Source organism: Rhinolophus hipposideros (genome assembly GCF_964194185.1).
Source record: "Rhinolophus hipposideros genome assembly, chromosome: 9".
Taxonomy (NCBI): Eukaryota; Metazoa; Chordata; class Mammalia; order Chiroptera; family Rhinolophidae; genus Rhinolophus; species Rhinolophus hipposideros.
This window is the reverse complement of record NC_138055.1, coordinates 34,036,546-34,056,837: the sequence shown is the minus strand read 5'-3', so window position 1 is coordinate 34,056,837 and position 20,292 is coordinate 34,036,546.

Genomic DNA, 20,292 nt, shown 5'->3' with positions numbered 1-20,292 from the left:
TAACCCTTGTTTTCTCTGAATTTCCATCTCCCATCTTAAAACTACATTTCCTTCCCAGTGATATCTGAAGTCAAGCCTGGTGTATATATAGATTTAGCATTATCTCAGTTGCTAAAGTGTGATTTTCTAACAAAGTTGGATTTAGTCATCCTTAGCTCCTTTGTCTTCAAGGGAGAAAGAAGGGCACAGAAAGAAGTACTAGGCTAATAAACTATGGGTTTATTCTTACATTGCACATGGCTAAATATCAGAAAGCTGAGCTCTTGTGTATCATTTTACATAGATTTTGATTTCATATTTCTCTAACTTCATTTATAGAAATTAAAGTAGGAGGGTAATCATGCATATATTCAAATCGTATCTTATACAAAAGACACATGATTCTAACCAGATGAATGGAAATTGTTTATCAGATTACTGAATTCATCATCTCTGAAGAACTCAAACCATCCTTGGAATTCCAGACTCATATATCACACAGGTACTTGAGGCTCTACTTGGATTCCTAATATGCAAAACTTAAAACTTGTTTTGCATATTTAAATTTGCTTAATTTAAAACTTACCGTGTCTAAAACAAAATGCTTCATTTCCAATAACGAAACCTGCTCCTTCTCATCAGTTTTTCTTCCAATCACTCAGGCCAAAACCAGGGAGTCATACATGATACCTCGCTTTCATACCTCACATGCTACCCATTAGCAAAATCTGTTAGGTCTGCCTTCAAAATACATCCAAAGTATGACCTATTGTTTCTGTTTCTACCACTGCTTCCGTAGTCCAAGCTGGGTGCTCATCACCCAGTACATATGGATACAGTTAATATGTTAAAACATTTTTGTACAGGTTACTAAAGAAAAGTCTCTCTTAATAAGACTTAGCCCAACAGTGACTACAAAGGTGGATATCAGACCCCCACTGTTCTGGCACAGATGCTGGTCCCCCACATCCACCCCAAGGCAGCTGTGCAAGCAAAAAGAAGGCAGCTGCAACACCAGCAATAAGAGGATGTATGAGTACAGTGCCTGCCTGCTGCTCAGTGGCAGTCCTACGTTTTTGGAGGTGACATAGGCTGTGGAGCAGGTAATGTTGGGACATAGTCGGTGCGACTGAGATGCAGGATGTGGCAGAATGCCCTGGCATCCAGTGGCAAATCAAGCTAGGTGCATGGGCAGTTCCCCCAGCCACCTTCCAGATGCAACCAAATGGTGGGCAACAAGCACCTAATGCCCATCCTAATGGGAAAGTCAATGGAAACATTTGATGGGGTCCCCTGTTTCAAGACATCTCTCAGAAAGGGACATCATGTAGCTAGTGACAGCCACATCAAATAAAAGATCACAGCCACAGTTTCTAAGTCTACAAGTGTTTTTAGAGTTTTACTACGATTTGAGAACCTATTTTTGCTTAAATGTGATTAACTGGCTAAGCAGATTTAGGAACTACGTAGTTCAGTTTTAGGAAATAAGACTGTAATATGTGTGTGTATAATTTTGACTTATGTATTGAATTTAAGTATTACTTTATATTAAATATTTAGATTTTCTGCTTCTACCCTAGTCTTCACACATCCCTACAATATTCTTTTAAATCATTACATGGCACCTCTGCTTAACAACCTCCTATGGCTTTCCATTTGTCTAAAAATGAGAATCAGAATCTTTCCCAAGGCCCACAGACCCCTCCATCTCATCACTACCACTCTTCCCCTCAATCGTTCCCACTTTATACCATACTGGCCTTGCTGTTCTTTGAAACAGAGATGTATATACTTTCATATCATGGGTTTGTTTCTTTTTAGAGCATTTTCCCCAGAAGCCTCACAGGTCTCCTGTCATTTAGGTCTCTGCTCTAGTGCCATCTCATGAGAGAGAATGGTACAGTGGTTAAGAAATAGACTCTGCAGCCAGACTCACTTGGCTTAAATGTTGATTTTAACACTTCGCATCTGTGAGGTCTTGGCAAAATTAATCTCTTAGTGTCTCATTTTCCCCACGTAAAATCATAATGATTATTGTGCCTACCTCATGAGTTGTTATAAGGATTAAACGAGTTAATGTGTGTGAAGGGCTTAAATAAATTGAATTCATTTGCCCAGTGCAAAACCTTGAAATGCAGGACTGCCTTGAAATTAGATTCTTAGTAAATAACTAATTCAATGTATTTCATTTATTCTCTAGGACAGTGACAGAAGATACTGCAACATGAATCTGCTCTCTTAAAAACTCTGCAGCAGAGCCCTTCTATCTGCCCACTCCCAGTTGCTTTTTTTGATTCTTTGACGCTTCCCATTTGCTTGTAGTCAAATAGTATAATGTGTAAAATACTACAATATTTAAAGGGGAACATTTTGCAGGCAGAGGATATTTGTGTTTCCACATGTCTATCATTTATTTATCCATATATATATATATATATATATATATATATATATATATATATATATATAGAGAGAGAGAGAGAGAGAGAGAGACAGAGAGAGAGAGACAGAGAGAGAGACAGAGAGAGAGAGAGACAGAGAGAGAGAGACAGAGAGAGACAGAGAGAGAGACAGAGAGAGAGAGACAGAGAGAGACAGAGAGAGAGACAGAGAGAAACAGAGAGAGACAGAGAGAGGGAATACATAGCATGTCTGACATTTACCATCTGGCAAAAATAACTAGGTATATTTCTTTCTTTTGAAGAGGAGCAGAAATCTATAGGTGAGGTAGGTGCTGATTCTGCTCCCAAGTAATCTGAAATGAAAAGTATCAGGAGAGAACTTTGCCAGAATTGCAGAAGAGATACTTCCATCTCAAAATCAAAACCAAGACTTATCCCTAGTTATCAGAGCAGGCCTGGGAAAAGAGCAGAAGACCGAGAGCTGTTGCACTTAAAATCTTTGTTGAGAGCTGAGTGAGACAATAAAACACTTTTCATCCTCAGAACTTTCATTTTTTCCCACTTTACCTTACCCTCAACATCACAAATTCATTCTACAATTCCTCATCATTTGCCGTGTGGCTCAAGAATTTCTCTGAGTAAAAATCCTGGTGCCCTTGCCCACAAACATTTCTAAATACCCCTGGCCGAGTGCTGTGACACCTAAGGGTCTCAGAATCACAGTGACAAAGAAATTACCTCAGTTCCCAAAGAAAGTCTAACTCCCAGAGAAGTTGTTAGCCACTTACTAAATATGAAGCTGTATTTTTTCCCCTCCATTGGTTGGAAGCATCTCTTGTTGTTGTTTAAAGATTTGGCATGTATGGAACAAAAAGTTTCCTCTTTGATAATAAATTAATTGTAGATAAAGAAGAAAGAATGAAATGATATCTGCATCTCTTGGGGTTCCCACCCCCAACTTCTGTCATTTTTACCATATCAAAGGTAGAAGCAGAACTGAAGTTAGTGTCTCCAAGGAGCAGTGCATTAAAATAACCAAAATAAATCCTACAAGCTGTTTAAGAGGAAACCCAAGGGCCATGCTCTTCCCATGATCTTTATGCACAATTCTCATCAATGGTGATGGGAATTTCCTCACAGATCTAGGAAGGAAGTAACTCTCATGACACCCGCCTTAATAATTTATTGCATAGATTCAAGTTTAAGTTCAGGAAAATCTTAATCAGCCTTTAACTACAGGTCAATTTCCTTTTAGATCATTTATATCTTCGTTAGTACTCTTTTTCAATTGTCACTGTTCTCATGAAGATTTTCTTACCTGTACTGTATGATACCCCTTCACCAACTCTAATAGACTCTGGGGTAATTTAAATGAAACCATTACACTGCACAGTGTTTATTTTAATCCCTTGGGAAAACATAAAAATATTAAGGCTGGATTTTTACATACTATTGGATTACTTCAGTTTGTACTTAATAAATATAGACTTAGTGGAGGATAAAATAATTACCTGTAAAATTCAATTTAAAATATAGTTTTCATTTAAACTGTACATATTAACAAATTTTTCAGAAAGCTTCAATTATTCGCTATTGACTGTTGAAAAAAGTCCACTCTTCAAGCATTATAGTCAAGGCTTTTTGTGATTTGATTTCAACACACCGTTCCAACCTATGTGAATTTAAAATAAAATTATTCCGTTCATGATTTCCTTTTGCAATCACGATTAAAGTCAATTGTATTTCTTTGGGGGAAAATATGACATTTTTCTCTCTTTAACATTTTATTACAGAAAATTTTAAACATATCCAGAAGTGGATGGAATGGTATAATGCACTCCATGTATTTGTCATCAACCTCGACAATGGCCAACTTGTGACCAATCTTTTTTCTTATTTTATCTCCATACACTTCCCTATCTCCTTCTCTGATTGATTTGATGAAATCATCATATACTTACATCTGTAAATATTTTACTGCACATCTTAAATATGTGGAATCTTTTAAAAGAATTATCACATGCAAAACAAAACCAACAACAACCTCTTAATGTCATCAGTATGCTCCCAAAATTATTATTGACACAGCCGGGTTAATGCTTATCCTTAGTGGTAATTAGAAATACTGATAGAAAAGTTTATATATATTTGATAAAACTAGTAGGTAGCAACAAGGAAATTAGAATACAGATAGAGTATAGAATGTCCAGAGTACCAAGAGGCTATAAAGGATAAAGATTAATCATTGAATCCAGTTAAAATTAAGAATACAAATAATAATAGTAATAATAGTAATAATAATAATACAAATACATAAAACACAGAGGGGAAATGGAAGACATAAAATGGCATATTAACATAAAAGAGATGCCTCTGAAAACAAGTATTAATGAGATTCTAACAAATTATACTTGAATATGTATTTGGCATTTTTAAAAATTTTGGTAAGATAGTCAAATTCTATTAGGTTGGTGCAAAAATAATTGCAGTTTAAAAAGTTAAAAATAATTGCAAAAACTGAAATTATGTCTGCACCAACTTAATATTTACTCACTTCTACTTTTAAGATTCAAGTCAAGTTTACATTATGGTTCCTTTAGACCCATTAGATGCCCATATGCATGGAACCACTTATTTTACTCTAAAAACAAAAATAAAAAGTATCTTTAACTTCGATTTTTCGTTAAAATGATGTGATTTTCATTATCTGCCTTTTACAACTATTAATTGGTACCATTGAACATTATAAATATATTCCTATCATAATAATTAGCCCCAGAAACAAAGACATCCCTTAAACCTTAAACCAACAGAACTATGAAATCATCTGTGAAGACTTTGCATTATTTCTTGGGAGTATTTCTTGCTTTTTAATTCAGTATATCAACTTGTATATACCTACAATTGTTTTGGAATAGTAATTAGATTCAAAAGATGAATGTAAGAACTCATTACTAAAGAAAATTGTAGTTAATGAAGAAATGATGAAAGATTTAAAATAACAAGGCAGAACCTGGCAAGGGCCAAAGAGGTGTGCAAACAAAAGACTGTAAACAATTGAAGGTGGGAATAACATTCACATATCAAGACCAAAGAATGGGAGGGCTCAGAGATGGGTCTTGAATCATGGGCACAATTTCATCAGGCAGAGATGGCAAGGAAGATCACCAATGCAGAATAAATGGCATTGATCCATTAATTCATTCAGCATATATTTACTAAGCAAGGAATGGCACTTTATTAAATGTTGAGAGCACAGCTGGAATCAGGATAGACAAGATCCCTGGCCTCATGGGAGTTGATAATGTCATAAAGGAGGACAAGCAACAAAAAGGTAACAAAAAAAAGCACAAGATCATCTCAACTAAAGGTGAAAAGGGGTGGAGGAAGTAAACAGGGTGATGTGATTGAATGAGGCATGCGCAACTCTTTAGGTGAGGTGATGTAGGGAAGGCTCTCTAAAAATGTGTAATTTCAGTTGAGGCCTGCAGGATAAGAAGTTTCCAGAGGAAAGGCAATGAGAATGCAAAAGCCTAAGAGGGCTTGAGAAGGCACAGCACAAAGTCCATGTGCCTGAGGGGAAAAGCCTTTGAAAGGCAGAGCACAAAAGACCTCCACTTTTACTCTAGAAGCAACGAGGAGACATTTAAAGGGCTAATGCAGCAGTTGTCACCACCTAACTTATACATATAATTTTTTTTTTCCGAGCATGTTAAAATATTTTTATTGTTTTCTATTAATTATAGTATACACACATACTGTTTTAAGAGTAGTTGTGAGTTTTCACAAAAGTATAGTTATACCACCATCAAGGTAGAAAGCACTCCATCAGCCCAAAGAAACCCCTTTGTGGTGTCCATTTATACTGAACAGCCCTCCACCTTTAACACTGATGCTTTAGGTTCCTATACTTTTGCCTTTTCCAAAATGTCATATAAGCATATAATTTTTTTAAAGCTTATTCTGGTTGCTGTGAACAAAGTGGAAAAGAAAGGGCCTTGCTAGAGAACAGCAAGAAGAGATAAGATGAAGTCTTGTGGAAGAAATAAATGAGAAGGAAGGGGATAAATATAGAAAGTAGATTAGGGTCATATTATAGAAGGCTTTGAGTGTTGGAGTGAGGAGTATGAATTTAATTCAGAAGAAAAAAGAAAGTCTTTGAGCTTTTTAAGCCAAGGACATGATCATGGTTTCACTTTATGAAACTATTTCATTAACAACATATTGGATGATTCAGAGGAAGGAGAGGCATGAAGGTCAGTTTGGAGATAATTGTAGTGGCCTAAGCAACAGGTGGTGAGGGCGTGGGCTGGGATTAGAGTAAGAAGAGTGTAGACAGGACACTGTGGGAGAGGAAATTATGTTCAGAAACTTGATTATTGAGGAGAAGGCAAGAGACAACAAGGGATCAAAAAAGGGTATCTATGATTTATGCTGGGTTTCTTCATCATTTAAAAGATTCAGGATGGGGAGCAGATTGTGCGTGTGTGTGTGTGTGTGTGTGTGTGTGTGTGCGCGCACATGCGTGCATGTGTTTACGTATGTGTCTGGGAGGCATCTGCACGGACAACTCAGCTAAGACTACAGAAATGGACAGTCCTGCCAGGAGAGAGAAGAGAGCACGCTAAGTAGATCCGGGATGGGTGGGGGGGAAATTGCTACATATTAGAGACAGAAGAAGAAAGAACAGTTTTTAAAGAAGTTTGAGAAGTATGTCAAATGGCAAGAGAAAAACCTGGGACATGTATCACAGAGACCCTTCCATAGAAAAACTCCCCAAAGGATAGGAATGATCAATAGTATTGAAGTAACAGAGAAAGTTGGGAAAATAAATCTCTATGAGTCATTATGTTCATTTTCAAATCACATTTTAAGATGATTCAAAATCCTGGTTTGACTCCACAGTAGAGGAGCTATTCTAGGCACGTTAAGTCAGAGGTCGCACACAGGTATTGGCAAACTGCTGTCAAACATTTGGGAATCTTAATGTCAAATCAATTGGTTGCATATTAATGGATAAAAATAGTTCTTGGTTCCTCTCAGATGTCGAAGCATTTTCTCACAATCCAGAGCCTACAACCATTTTCTCAAGGCATCCTCTAGTTTCCAGAGCCTCAGACTCCTTCTTGGCTCTCGTCATGTGATACCTATTTAATGAAGAGTCTAAACTTGGTGGAGATACATACATGAAACAGATTAGTTTTTCTCCAAGCACTGTCCTATACCTCCAGTGTCAAATTTCCTTTTCTGGTTGAGCAAAAAAATCTCTTAATGAATCTCAGGCAACTTCTAAAAACTTTGTCTACTTAAAACTTCCAATCTTGTACCAGATGAAAAACTTCTACTCTCCTATCACTGGAAAGTCTTATGTCCCATGGAATTTGAAAGGAATGGGTGGATGTGGACTGCTCTTTTCATGCTCCTCCCCTTCCCTCACCTTGGAGGAATGGTCTACCATTGGGACATCTCCTTTTTCTTCCTTTTTGATATCTTCAGTGTTGGGAAGATAAGAGGAAATAAGAAAGATGGCAGAAAACACCTTATGTAACTGGTGCTCTGTATGTTTCCAGGTGTTGCTAGTGGCCTCTCCCAATGTCATGGTCTCCACAAATGCGATGTGTGTGTATTTCTCCTGGGATGATTTTACCTTGACCATACATTGTTGCACATCCTCCTCAGTGAGGGGCTTCCCACTTTCCATTCATTCTTGGCCAGTGGACATGCCTTCTCTGTCTCTGTAGCAGTTATCCATTGCTGTGTAAGAAATTACCAGAAACTTAATGTCACAAAACAATACACATTTACTAACTCACAGTTTCTAAGATTCAGAAATCCAAGAATGGCTTAGCTAGGTCATCTGCTTCAAGGTCTCCCATGAGGCTTAAAGGAGTCTCATCTGAGCACTTGACTGAGGAAGGACTTGCTCTGAGCGCACATGGCTATAGGCAGGATGCTGACCCTTGTGACATATTGGACTGAGGGTCTCAGTTCCAGCTGATTGTTGACCAGTGGCCACCCTCAGTTCCTTGTCACATGGGACTCCTAACTTGGCTGCATGCTTCATCACAGCGTACCAGCCAAGAAGACAATGGAGAGAGTCAGCTAGAAAGATGTAAATTAAAATCCTAGTAACAAAATCCTGAAAGTGACATTTCATCATCTTTGCTATGTTCTGTTTGTGAGAAGAGAATCACAGGGTGTGAATACTAGAAAGCTGAGATCATTGATTGCCACCTTAGACCCAGCCTGCCATAATCTCTTTCGGGTAAGCCTGGATCACCCCCTTCCTCCTGCCCCATCCTCTATCTCTGCTCCTTCACTTGGAGCCTCAGAAAGAAATGATGTCCACTTTTGCACCCTGCAAAGGCTACAGAGAATCTGTATGGGGTGAAGGGTTTCCCCCCGTTTCTCAAGGACATTATACCACAGTCTCTTCACTCTGTTGTCATAATCATTATCAGCAAGCCTCATACCTCCAGACTTCTCCAAATGACAAGCAGACTAGACTTCATACTCATATAGGTCTTGCAAAATCCAGGGGACACAAGCAAAGCTTTGTAAAAAAGTCACCCTCTCACTCCATACTGAAAAGACCTGTAAAAATGACAGTTTCATAGACATCCATCCAGAAAATAAGATGGCAATCCTTATATTTTGCAGGTACCTCTAAACTTTATGAATGATTCTTTTGGAGCCCTGTCTCATAGAGAATGGGAAGAAAAGCCACAGAACTCCCCATGAAGCTGATGACAACTGAATTTAACCATTAACCTTCTTCTCACAGTCTTCTTAATATAGGCACAAAAAGTGAGGAAAGGTTTGAGGCTGTAGTTAATGGTGGGAGGTAGGTTCTGTCATCTCTTATAAATGTTAGGGACCAAGTGGGTGAATGATGGGATTCCCATCATTCAATAGGACATGGAGGTGTGGAGCACTCCTTGACCCCAGGGTGGAGACCCAGTTGCCAATTCTGGGAAAAGAGAAAGTCCCTCTACGCATCCTCTTACTCATGCAAGACTGAGAAACGCTTTAGGTGGGCATTTTCTAAAGCCTTCCCCACACCATCAACTTATGATCCAGGACTCTTGGAGTTGATCCAATTACTGGTTTCACTTCATGTACCTCCTATCATATTCCCTCTCATTTCACTAACTCACTTTTTTTTTTTTTAAATGTGTTTGCTTTGCCCATTGTCCTAGTGAGATTTAGGCTTTGCACTCTCGGTCATCATTCCCTCTGTATCCTGAGTTAGTTCATTCCCTTAAAGCAATGTAATCTTATCAACTTCCAAAGCCTTAATTATTTGATGACTCTGGAATCTGAACCTGGATACCATCTTCATTTTTAGATTCTTATAGTTAAATACCTACTAGCAGGGCAGGCATAGGAGAGCTCAGTCTCCTTAGAAATGCTGAGTTATTTCTCAACTTCCAGAGAAGAATAAAGAATTACAGCTTCTTAGAATGTTAAGATAAAAAAAAACAAAACAAAAAAACTGAGGTTATGTAAGGCAACTCTCTTCTTTTTATTAGATGAACATCGTTCAGGTCAAGTTGTTTATTTAGGACAGGGTCAAACCAATAAGATTGGTTCCCACTATGCTGCCTTTTCCACTGTACAATATAGTTGTTTGAACAAAAAGGCAGAAATATTGAAATCATACTATATTTATCACTATTACATGTATTACATTATTTAAATCACAGCACATATATAATGTGATTTTTAACTGTGAATTGGTGTATATTTTTAAAACTTGCCTGAAAGGCTGTCCTAATTTTGCGTGTTATAAACGAATTGTGCTACTTTGCTTTGAGTATTAAAATCAGATCATTTATACAATGCTTATAAAAAAGTACTTGTTTCTCCTGTTACAATGTTTATTGACCCATGTTGGATGTGAGAGGGCAATTCAGTCTACCAGAATCTGGGAAAAGAGACTTTTCTATTGTATCTGCCAAAAGACAGACTCCATTTTAGTTAATAAGAAGTTTGCATTAATTCAACATTTGGATGAGGTCCAAAGTCAGTTGCAGTAAATCTCAATAACTACTGCTCTTTTTAAGCCAGAGCCAGGGAGTTTGTTTATTTTAAATGCTTGCTCCATGGGTTACTCCCCTGGGAAACTGACCTTGTTTTCATCTGAGGCCCAAGGGAAACTTCTTGCACTGTGGAATCTTATTCTAGAATGTGTCTGGAAAGACAAAAGTCACAGCTTATATTCAGTTAGCATCATAATATTCACTTCACTAACAATTTTTTTTTTAAATAAGGGAGACTGAGAAAATTTCACCTTTCCTCCTCACCCTGCTCCCACCACCAGTCCAAAATCACAGTTGACAACTGCTCAATGCTGCCTTCATGACTGCATTCCCCTTTACCTTCAGTACCCCAGAGGTGATAGAGGTAGCAACCCCCACGAAGTGAAAGGAAACTCAGTGATTCTATGGACCCTGAGTGGGTGTGAAGCAATGTGAGAGCTAACGCTACTGCAAACATGGATAGCTGGGATAGGCAGAAAGCCTGCTTTGGGTTGATCTTATGTAAGTATGGAACCTGTTGTTACTCTAGAACACCCTTCTTCTTTATCTCCCTCCTTAACACATTAACAGCTAGCAGGCCTTTGCATTTCATGTCTTTGGTTAGGAACCAGGCCTCTCTTGCATGCGCTTCTAATTTGTATATACCTCTTGGGTGATAATGTCTTATGCTGTCTTAGTCGTTAATACAATTCTCTACATTAGTTAATTTTTTGACTTTTTTCTTAGATACCTAGCCAAGGAAAGAAAACTGCAATAAAGGAACTTATAGCTAGAAGGGAAGCACCATAGCAACAATTTTGGAGCATTTGGCTTCGCTTCCTCAAAAGGCTTAGTAGGAGGGTTATAAAAACATGGACGCAAGCTGTGATCTCACCAGGTCAAAAAATCCTTGTGTCTGGGGAGTGGGGGAGGAATGAAAAAGACAAGAGGATAGAAGAAAAAGAGAGAAGGATGAATAAGAAAATGGGGAAAACAAAATTGACTAAGTCATTCTCTTACCGAGGGCACACCCACCAGGCTGTTGAATTTACACATTGTAAATAGTCACTCCTTGTCTGGAGCCAGCCTTCCACTGTTAGTCTCTGCAAATACAGTCCTGTCCTCCATCTGGGGTTACGCAAAAATCATTTTGATCAGGACGCTGACCAAAGATACATTAAGACTTCAACAGCTTGTCAGGAAACATGAGGAGAAAAAGGCCCATAGTAAAATATCACGATGACTCAGTGTGGGTGTTAGGTGAGGCAGCGTAGCCTGGAGAACTGCAACCTATGCAAGACAGAATCCGTCAGGGATGCCAGGCCAGCCCTGCTGCTTCTGTGGGTATCAGTTACAAGGCAGAGGAGTGAAAAAAGGGAGCCTGGAGAATAAAAGGAAACGTCATAGTGCTCTATGCACAGATTCATAGACTAACCTCCCTAATCACTCTTCAGACATTCCAGACACAACTCTAAACAAACAAAAAAATAAACAAACATCCAAATTTAAATAGGAAAAGTGCTCAATTCTCTTGAATAACGTCTTTTTAAAAGACATGCTGAACAATAATGAACGTCAACTACTATTTTATAGATAGATAAATAGATGATAGATAGATAGATAGATAGATAGATAGATAGATAGATAGATAGATAGATACAAGAAGTGGAGTAAGCATTAGGAATAGAGACAGTGGAAATGTAATGGCTGTGTGTGATGTCAGAGGGGTAGTAGATGGGGGAAAGGGTTATCATTGTGTGAGGGATATAAATGATAAATGTTTACATTGTTTTGTACACATGAAACTAATTTAAAAAGTTAAATAAATAAATAAATAAATAAATAAACAAATAAATAAATAAAAGAATTCTGGCTGGAATAATAATCGGGGAGTGGGAGAACGAGTATAAGTCCCATCCTCTCATTATCAAAAAGGAAAATGAAGTGGTTTACTCAGGCAAAAAGTGCAGCACCTCCCCAACTACATTGGGGCAGATTGAAAGGGAAGTGGTGTTTTCTTGGTAGAAGAGATTTTCTAAAGTAAGTGTTATCCTGTTTCAAGTTCTATATTCACAGCATTCAGTATTTATTAATGTTAAAGCATTAATAAAAACAGTATGTTATTAAAAATAGCTTCTTTAATGAGATACCCATATTCTTTCAGAGTCTCAACAAATCACTAAAAGACCTATGATTTGCCAAATGGTAGCTGAGAGACCAACTAAGTTTGGAAAGGACTTAACCAGGAATCTATCACTTAAGCCATGATTATATCTACTTATAAAGTAATAGAAGACAACAGACCGTCTTTCATAAACTTTGAAAAATAAAAGCTCAATAAGAGGGCTCCCAGAGGGAGTAGGATGATATACTCGAAGTGCTGAACAACAGCAAAACTTGTCATCCAAGAATACTGTATCCAGAAAAAAATTATACTTCAAAAATAAAGAAATTAAGATTTTCCCAGAAAAGCAAAAGTTGAAGGAACTTCTTACTACTAGACTCGCTCTATAAGAAATGCTAAAGGGAGTTCTTCCAGTTGAAACAAAAAGATGGTAGACAGTAACATAAAGCCATATGAAAAAATAAACTCCTCTGTAAAAGTAAATACATGGACAAATATGGGAACCTGTATTTTGGCAATTTTGGTGCATACAATTTAAATGACAAAAGCATAAAAATAACTATAAGTATAAAAAGTTAACTATGTTAATAGGTATATGTACATAAATGTAATTTTTCACACCAATGAAGTCAGGGAATGGAGCTGTAAAGGAGTAGAGTTTTTGCATGCAATTAAAATTAATTTGTTATCAGTTTAAAACTTTAATATATTTTATGTAATTTCAATGGTAACCACAAAGAAAATATCTATAGAATATACAAAAAACGGAAAGAAGAACGGAATCAAAGCATGTCATTACAAAAAAATAACAAAAACATAGAAAGACAGTAAGAAAAGGAGGGACCAAAAAAGCTACAAGAAATACAGACAACAAAATAGTAATAGTAAGTCCTTCCCTATTAGTAATTAAATATAAATTACTTTAAATATAAAATAAATATATTTTATTGTTATAATGTAATATATTTAAATATAAATCAGAAGACACAAATTATCTAAATGGATTAAAATAAACAGGATCCAAGAGACTGTCTACAAGAAACTCACTTTATACCTAAGGACACACATAGACTAAAAGTAAAAGAGTGAAAAAAATATTGCATACAAATGGTAAGCAAAAGAGAAAGAGTGGCTACACTAATACCAGACAAAAAAAGACTTTACGTAAAACTCTTATGAGAGAAAAAAAAGGACCTTATATAAAAAAGAATTAATTCACCCGAAGATATAATAACTATAAATATTTATGCACCAAACCTCAGAGCTCCTAAATATATGAAGCAAACAAATTATGATAGAATTAAAGGAAAAATAGACAACACAATAATTGTAAAAAACTTAAATGTACCACTTTTAATAATGGATAGAACAAGCAGAAAAAAGGTCAATAAGAAAATAGAGAACTTCAACAATGCTATAGACCAATTATACTATATATATACATATATATACATGTATCTGTATATGTACATGTATGACTCCTACCAAGAATATATATATATATACCCAGCAGAATATACATTCTTATCAAGTGCACATGGGACATGCTTCAGGATAGACATGTTAGGCCACAAAACAACTCTCAACAAATTCAAGATTGAAATCATACAAATGTCTTTTCTGAAAACAGTAGAATGAAGCTATAAACCCAATAGTAGAAGGAAAACTAGAATCTCTGCATATTTGCAGAAATTAAACAACACACTCTTGAATAACCACTAGGTCAAAAAAGAAGCCACAGGGAAATTAGAAATACTTTGAGACAATTGAAAATGATAACAAAATATACCAAAACTTATGTAGCAAAAGAAGTACCAAGAGAGAATTTTATAGCTACAAATATTTACATTAAAAAACAAGATCTAAAATCAATAACGTAACTTTATACCTCAAGAAACTAGATAAAGAATATACTAAACCCAAAGCTAGCAGAAGGAAGGAAATAATAAAATTACAGCAGAGATAAATGAGACAGAGAATAGAAAAACAATAGAAAAAAATCAATGAAACGAATCAAAATTTTTTGAAAAGAACTACAAAATTGATGTGTGTAGGTTATATGTGTATAGGTTATATGCAAATACTGTGCACTTTTATATAAGGGACTTGAGTATCCACAAATTTTGGTATCCGAAGGGAGTCCTGGAACCAATCCCCCAAGGATACCGAGGGATGACTGCACTTATTAGTTTCAGGGAAATGGGGAGATTAAAATTTTCATCAGTGAATTAGAAATGGAGAGATATAATAGCAGATACTTGAACTCAATGGGTAATACAACATAGGGTATACAAGCATGTGAGGCAGAGTGAGGAGAAAAGTACTTAACAGAAAAGCAAGACCAGAAGGAAAAAAAATCCATAAATCTATGACGAAGCATGAGGAGACAAATGGATAGAAAACCTAAAACGGAAGGTTGAAGATATAGAGGATAGAGTAAGAGTCTAATAAGTAATAATACTTGTATTTGGAGTCCCAGAGAGAGAGGAAAGAAAAAATGATGAAAAGCAATATTTGAAAAGATAAAGGCTGAGAGCATCTCAAAACTAATAGAACCACAGATTCTAGAATCCCTTACAAATTCAACCAGAGAAGTATTTAATCAGCTTTTAAGGAAAAACCTATGAAACGCAAACATACTTTTTGAAATCTTTTCTATAGCATTGAAATAATACCACTTCATAGGATTATTTCAAAATCATATGTGGTGACATTATGGACACTATCTAGAAATTGTGATCTCAAGTGTTATTTTAGTGATAATTCTAAAATGTTTTCTTTACCAAGAGCTAAAAATCCTGTAAAAGCCTTTATACAACAACCATTCTTGACAATGTTAGGTTAAAAAGATCTACTATAATTAATACATTTAACTCATATAACAAATACTTGTTATAATATATGAATAATAATTTTTAAATTATTATCCCTCTTAGCCTTTATAGTTTTTAAGTGTAATATTTATCAATCTTAAGAAGTGGCTGGAACAATTTGGAATTACTGGAGCCAAGTGGCTTTTTTCTGGCATCAAGGAAGGAATGTAGAAGACAATCAGCAAACCAAATCTATAACTGAAATGCAATAGTCCTTAAGTGACTGTGATATGTGATCGATACTTATTTATATGTTTGCGAAGATAAAGATGATGAAATTTCCAGGGTTTATGTGACTTTAAAATAATTTTTTAAAAAAAAATCCATATCCTATTTTTAAAAACTGCTATTAGATAATTACTAACTGTTTATAATTCCAGGGAGCTGGGAAAGCAGAAAACTTGAAACTAGCTCATAAACATTTTAATGACCCAATAAGAGTTATTTTCACCTACAGATATTGATTAAACTCCAGAAAAGGAGATGTATTCAGCCAAGTTTTCTATCCTCACATGACCTGTCTTGGCTGTTTATCTTTTTTGCCCTCTGCTGAAGTTCAAATCAAGATTTCCATGTTAATAATAGCATAATTTACTAAGTGAATTAAAAGAACTGGCTTCTAGCACCAAATAATCAAGGAAGCACCCAAAACATTTTTTTTCTGGGATGTTCACTTTTAAAATATTAAATATATGTATTTGGACCACAGATTCTTCTGCCACGAGGACATAGTCTACCCATAGTTCCACTGTCATAGCAGTTTCCATTCAGTAAAGTAAGAAATCATTTTCTTTTCACATCAGATTTCATGAATAATATTTTTAGTTGGGGCCAAGTTTTCTAAAATGAAGTACAATAATGTTGAAAGTATACAACTATGACTATAAAAATTTAACAATAAATTTTAATTTGGTTCAAATACATTGTTAATCAATTTGTTTACTAAACACATATTCAGTGATCAATTACAGAGAGACAGCACCAGAGGTAAAAAGATGAAAAGACACAGATCTAACTTGAAGGAAGTTGTACTCCAGAGGTAGACATCCATACAAATTACGATTACAGAATTGTTCAATAACTATTGAAATACACAATGTTTGCATAGTATATTGTGGAACATAGATACAGGTACTTCTAAGTATTCTTGGGGAAATCAGGAAAGGCTTCAGAGAGGTATGTCAGAGTTTGGAGAGAGGAAAAATCAAAAGAAAAGCGGCAGCATTCTAGTCCATAAGAAAAGCTTGTGCAAGTGAATTACAACATGAAAAATCACAGTGAATCCTAGAAATTACAATATTCAATGTTGCAAAAGTGTAAAACAAAACAAGAGAGAAGTAGGAGATGAGATTAAGTAGGTAGGTCTAGATAATGAAGGAGTTGAGATTTCATCCAATAGGCCAGTAGTTTTCAAAAGAAACATTGATTTTCAAACACCCCCCACAGGGTCCAAGTAGAGACCAAGTAGATGGGGTTCCAAGAAGTCCTCTTCAAGTAAACCAACTTCATTTTATCCATTTTATATTTTGGGGATTCAGGCAACATTTTATTGAAAATCACTGCTATACACAATGGGAGCTACCGAGGAATATTATCCAGGTTTTCTCAAGAATTGAATTAATCAGAATATATTTCACAAAATCAGTTTCAAATTGTTTCAATATATTCCTATTTTGAAAAAAACAAGGAAAAATAAAAGTGAAACAGAGACAGAAACCCAGAAGATCACCGAGGGCACCATCTGAATTCTAATAAGTAGTAAAGCAGGTCCTTGAATAATATTTCTTTATAACTTTGATGAGATGCCTTAAGAATTTGACTTTTGGGGTGGCCGGTTAGCTCAGTTGGTTAGAGCACAATGCTTGTAACACCAGGGTTCCTGGTTCAAGCCTCACATGGGCCAGTGTGAGCTGTGCCCTCCACAACTATCTTGAAACAACTACTTGACGTGGAGTTGATGGGTACTGGAAAAACACACTTAAAATACCTGAAAGTTTTAAAAAGAAAAAGAATTTAAGTTTTGTTTATATCAATTAGCCTGTGTTAAAATTGATTTTCTTATACATTGCTTCTACTTCAGCTCACAGAACCTATTGACAATGTTAAGTGAGGACTTACTCTATTTGTCTATTGAATCATCTGTAAGTGTTTGGCAGCATAATTTGTATGACATGCGTAATCCTTTTCCTCTTAAATTTTCCATGTCTTGTTTGACAGTTAACAGATATAAATGATAGCTGTGTTTTACTGAATATATTTACATCTTATAGTTCTTCTCAAACATACTTCAAGATATCAGAAGAATAAAGAAGTTATTGGTAGCAGAGCTCCCTGCCTTTGGAAATAAGAATCAATAATTCTGAATTCCAAAGATTGCATAAAACTTATCGGCATGACTTTTAATGAAACTGAATTCTTGTTTAAACTACAAAAGATCTGTTATGTGGTGTTAGCCCAGGCATTAATCATTATACAGAATTAGTAGGTAGAGATAGTAACTGCTCATCCCCAAATTTCTATACTATAAGGCCTCTGTTTGTGAAAACCTAATTGGTATGAAAATGACTCTTGAAACCATCTAAACTAATCAGATTTTTTTCTAAAATATTATTTGTTTTACAATATGGTTCCCAGAATGGTTCATGCTTGGTTATTTTGAGAAGTTGTAATTTTTTTAAAAATCTCCATATAAACCTCAAAATTCATTCTGCTGCTATTGGTGAAAATATGAAAACAAGAACAACTGTACCACATGGAAGGCTGTCTAGACAAGAACGTTAGGGGTTATGACTGAAATAATTTATTATTTGCTGAGGGCCAACAGAATGCGTAGCATTAGGCAAGACCTCCAGCGAATAGGATCCCAGCCATTGGATTCACAATTTAAGCCAGACACACAAACACCCAAATCATAAATCACAACAGCTAAGAAAATGGTGTGAATTTCACAGGCATAACTTTTGGTGTTGATTTACTTCCTTAGCAATAAAAAAATTAAGAGATACCACAAATAATCATCATAAAGATTTTCAATGCATGTTATTAATCCAATCCAGAATTAGCTTCTGACTGAATTTTAAAGCAGATTTTTGACATTTACCAACTATGGGAATGCATATTTTTATCAGCAGGCTTTATAAAACACTTTATTGCATGATGTAATGAAAAGTAAATTATGCCTGGTGTCCCATTTTTTCTTGCCTTCATGATCACTGGTCTTGTTTGATGAATAGGAATAGTAAGCCAGTAAAATGAATTTCTCCCTGATTTTTTTCCTCTTAGGGTGAATTGTTATATGCAATCATATGGATATAAATGTCACCCTGGCTCAAGAAACCAGAAAACAAAGAACCAATATTTTTCATGTTGTCACCTTTCCAAAGAATGCTAAAAGTCTTGATAAGTAGTCTGCTTTTAGAAACCCACACTAGGGTACAACATACAAATTTTCCATCTTTCCCTGCTGTAGAAATTAGGTGGTCTTTAGGCTTTGACTAATATATGCGTGCTCACCTGTAAAATAAGGGTAATGCACAAAGTTATCCTGAGAATTAAATTAGTTAATATATATGTAAATGCGAAGAACAGGGACTTTGGTAAACAATAACTGTGAGCAAGTATTATTATTGTCTAATACCATTATTCATTTAGATAATATAATAACTATCAAGTTTCCACATTGTCCAAATTTAGCATGCTAGAAAAATATAATGAAAAATAGATCTAACAGATGACATATTTTAGAATTATCTACAATGAAACCCCAAGGGAAGGAAAGTATTTGTTTCATTTACGTATTTGGAGAAATAAAGCATGAGAATCAGAGGGAACTCCATGAGAGGCATTTCTTTCATTTAGGAGCCATTTAATAAAATGGGCATAGCTGTTGAGCAGAAGTAAATGCAGGTTTTATGGGTCTAGAAGCTTATACAATTTGAGATCCTTTTTACGGTAACATAGATATTTAACACAAAAGTAAGTACTGCGATTTTGGTGGGATCCATGTGCATGAGCATTACGGAAACTTAAATTTCATTAGCGCCATGGTGGATCTGCCCCTGCTGATAAGGTGAACTTTAGATCCCTCCGATATCAGAGGGTAGACATGGGAAATAAGGACTAGAGTTAGTGCATTGAAAGTGAGTTGTAGAAACCAATTAACATGAAAACTCTTTTACCCAGGTAACTGCAGGAACCAAGAAGCCCCATCTATATGTCCAGAAAGTGTAGCATGAATACATACACACAGAATAAATCTGCTTAGGATCTATAAAATGTGCTTCTTACCTGATTTTACGTATCAAAAGACCCAGTAACAACACTAGAGTCAAAGTAGGGTGTATGTAGTCTAGGTACACAGAATAATCCCTGCCCAGGCTGTTTAACACTGGAGTTTGTGTGGATTACAAAGAGATTTGTTTGGAGTGTGTTTATTTCATACAAAAGAAAAATACTTATTGGGAATTTACTGTGTGCCAGGCACTGGGGATACAACAGTAATAGAAGAGATTAAACAAACAAAACAAATAGGGAAAACAAAAAACTTTATGATGCTTACCTTCTCCTCAGAGAAAATAAACAATACAAATAAGTAAAATTTATAGCACATTCAAAGGTGGTGTGCGCTATGGAAAAGTAGGGAAAGAGAATAGGAAAGCTTGGGGGAGTGAATGGAGTGTAATTTTCAAGACCCAGGCCAGGAAAGGCATCCCTTTGAACATGATATTGGAATAAAAGTTTTAAAAGAGGAAGGACTTAAAGTGGCAAGCCATGTGGACATCTGACCAATAGGCATTCCGGGAAGAGGGAACAGCAATTTCAAATTGCCTAGAACAGTTTCTGGCCCGCAGCAGGGGTTCCGTAATAGGTATTCAGTAAAAGGAAAAGTGGGT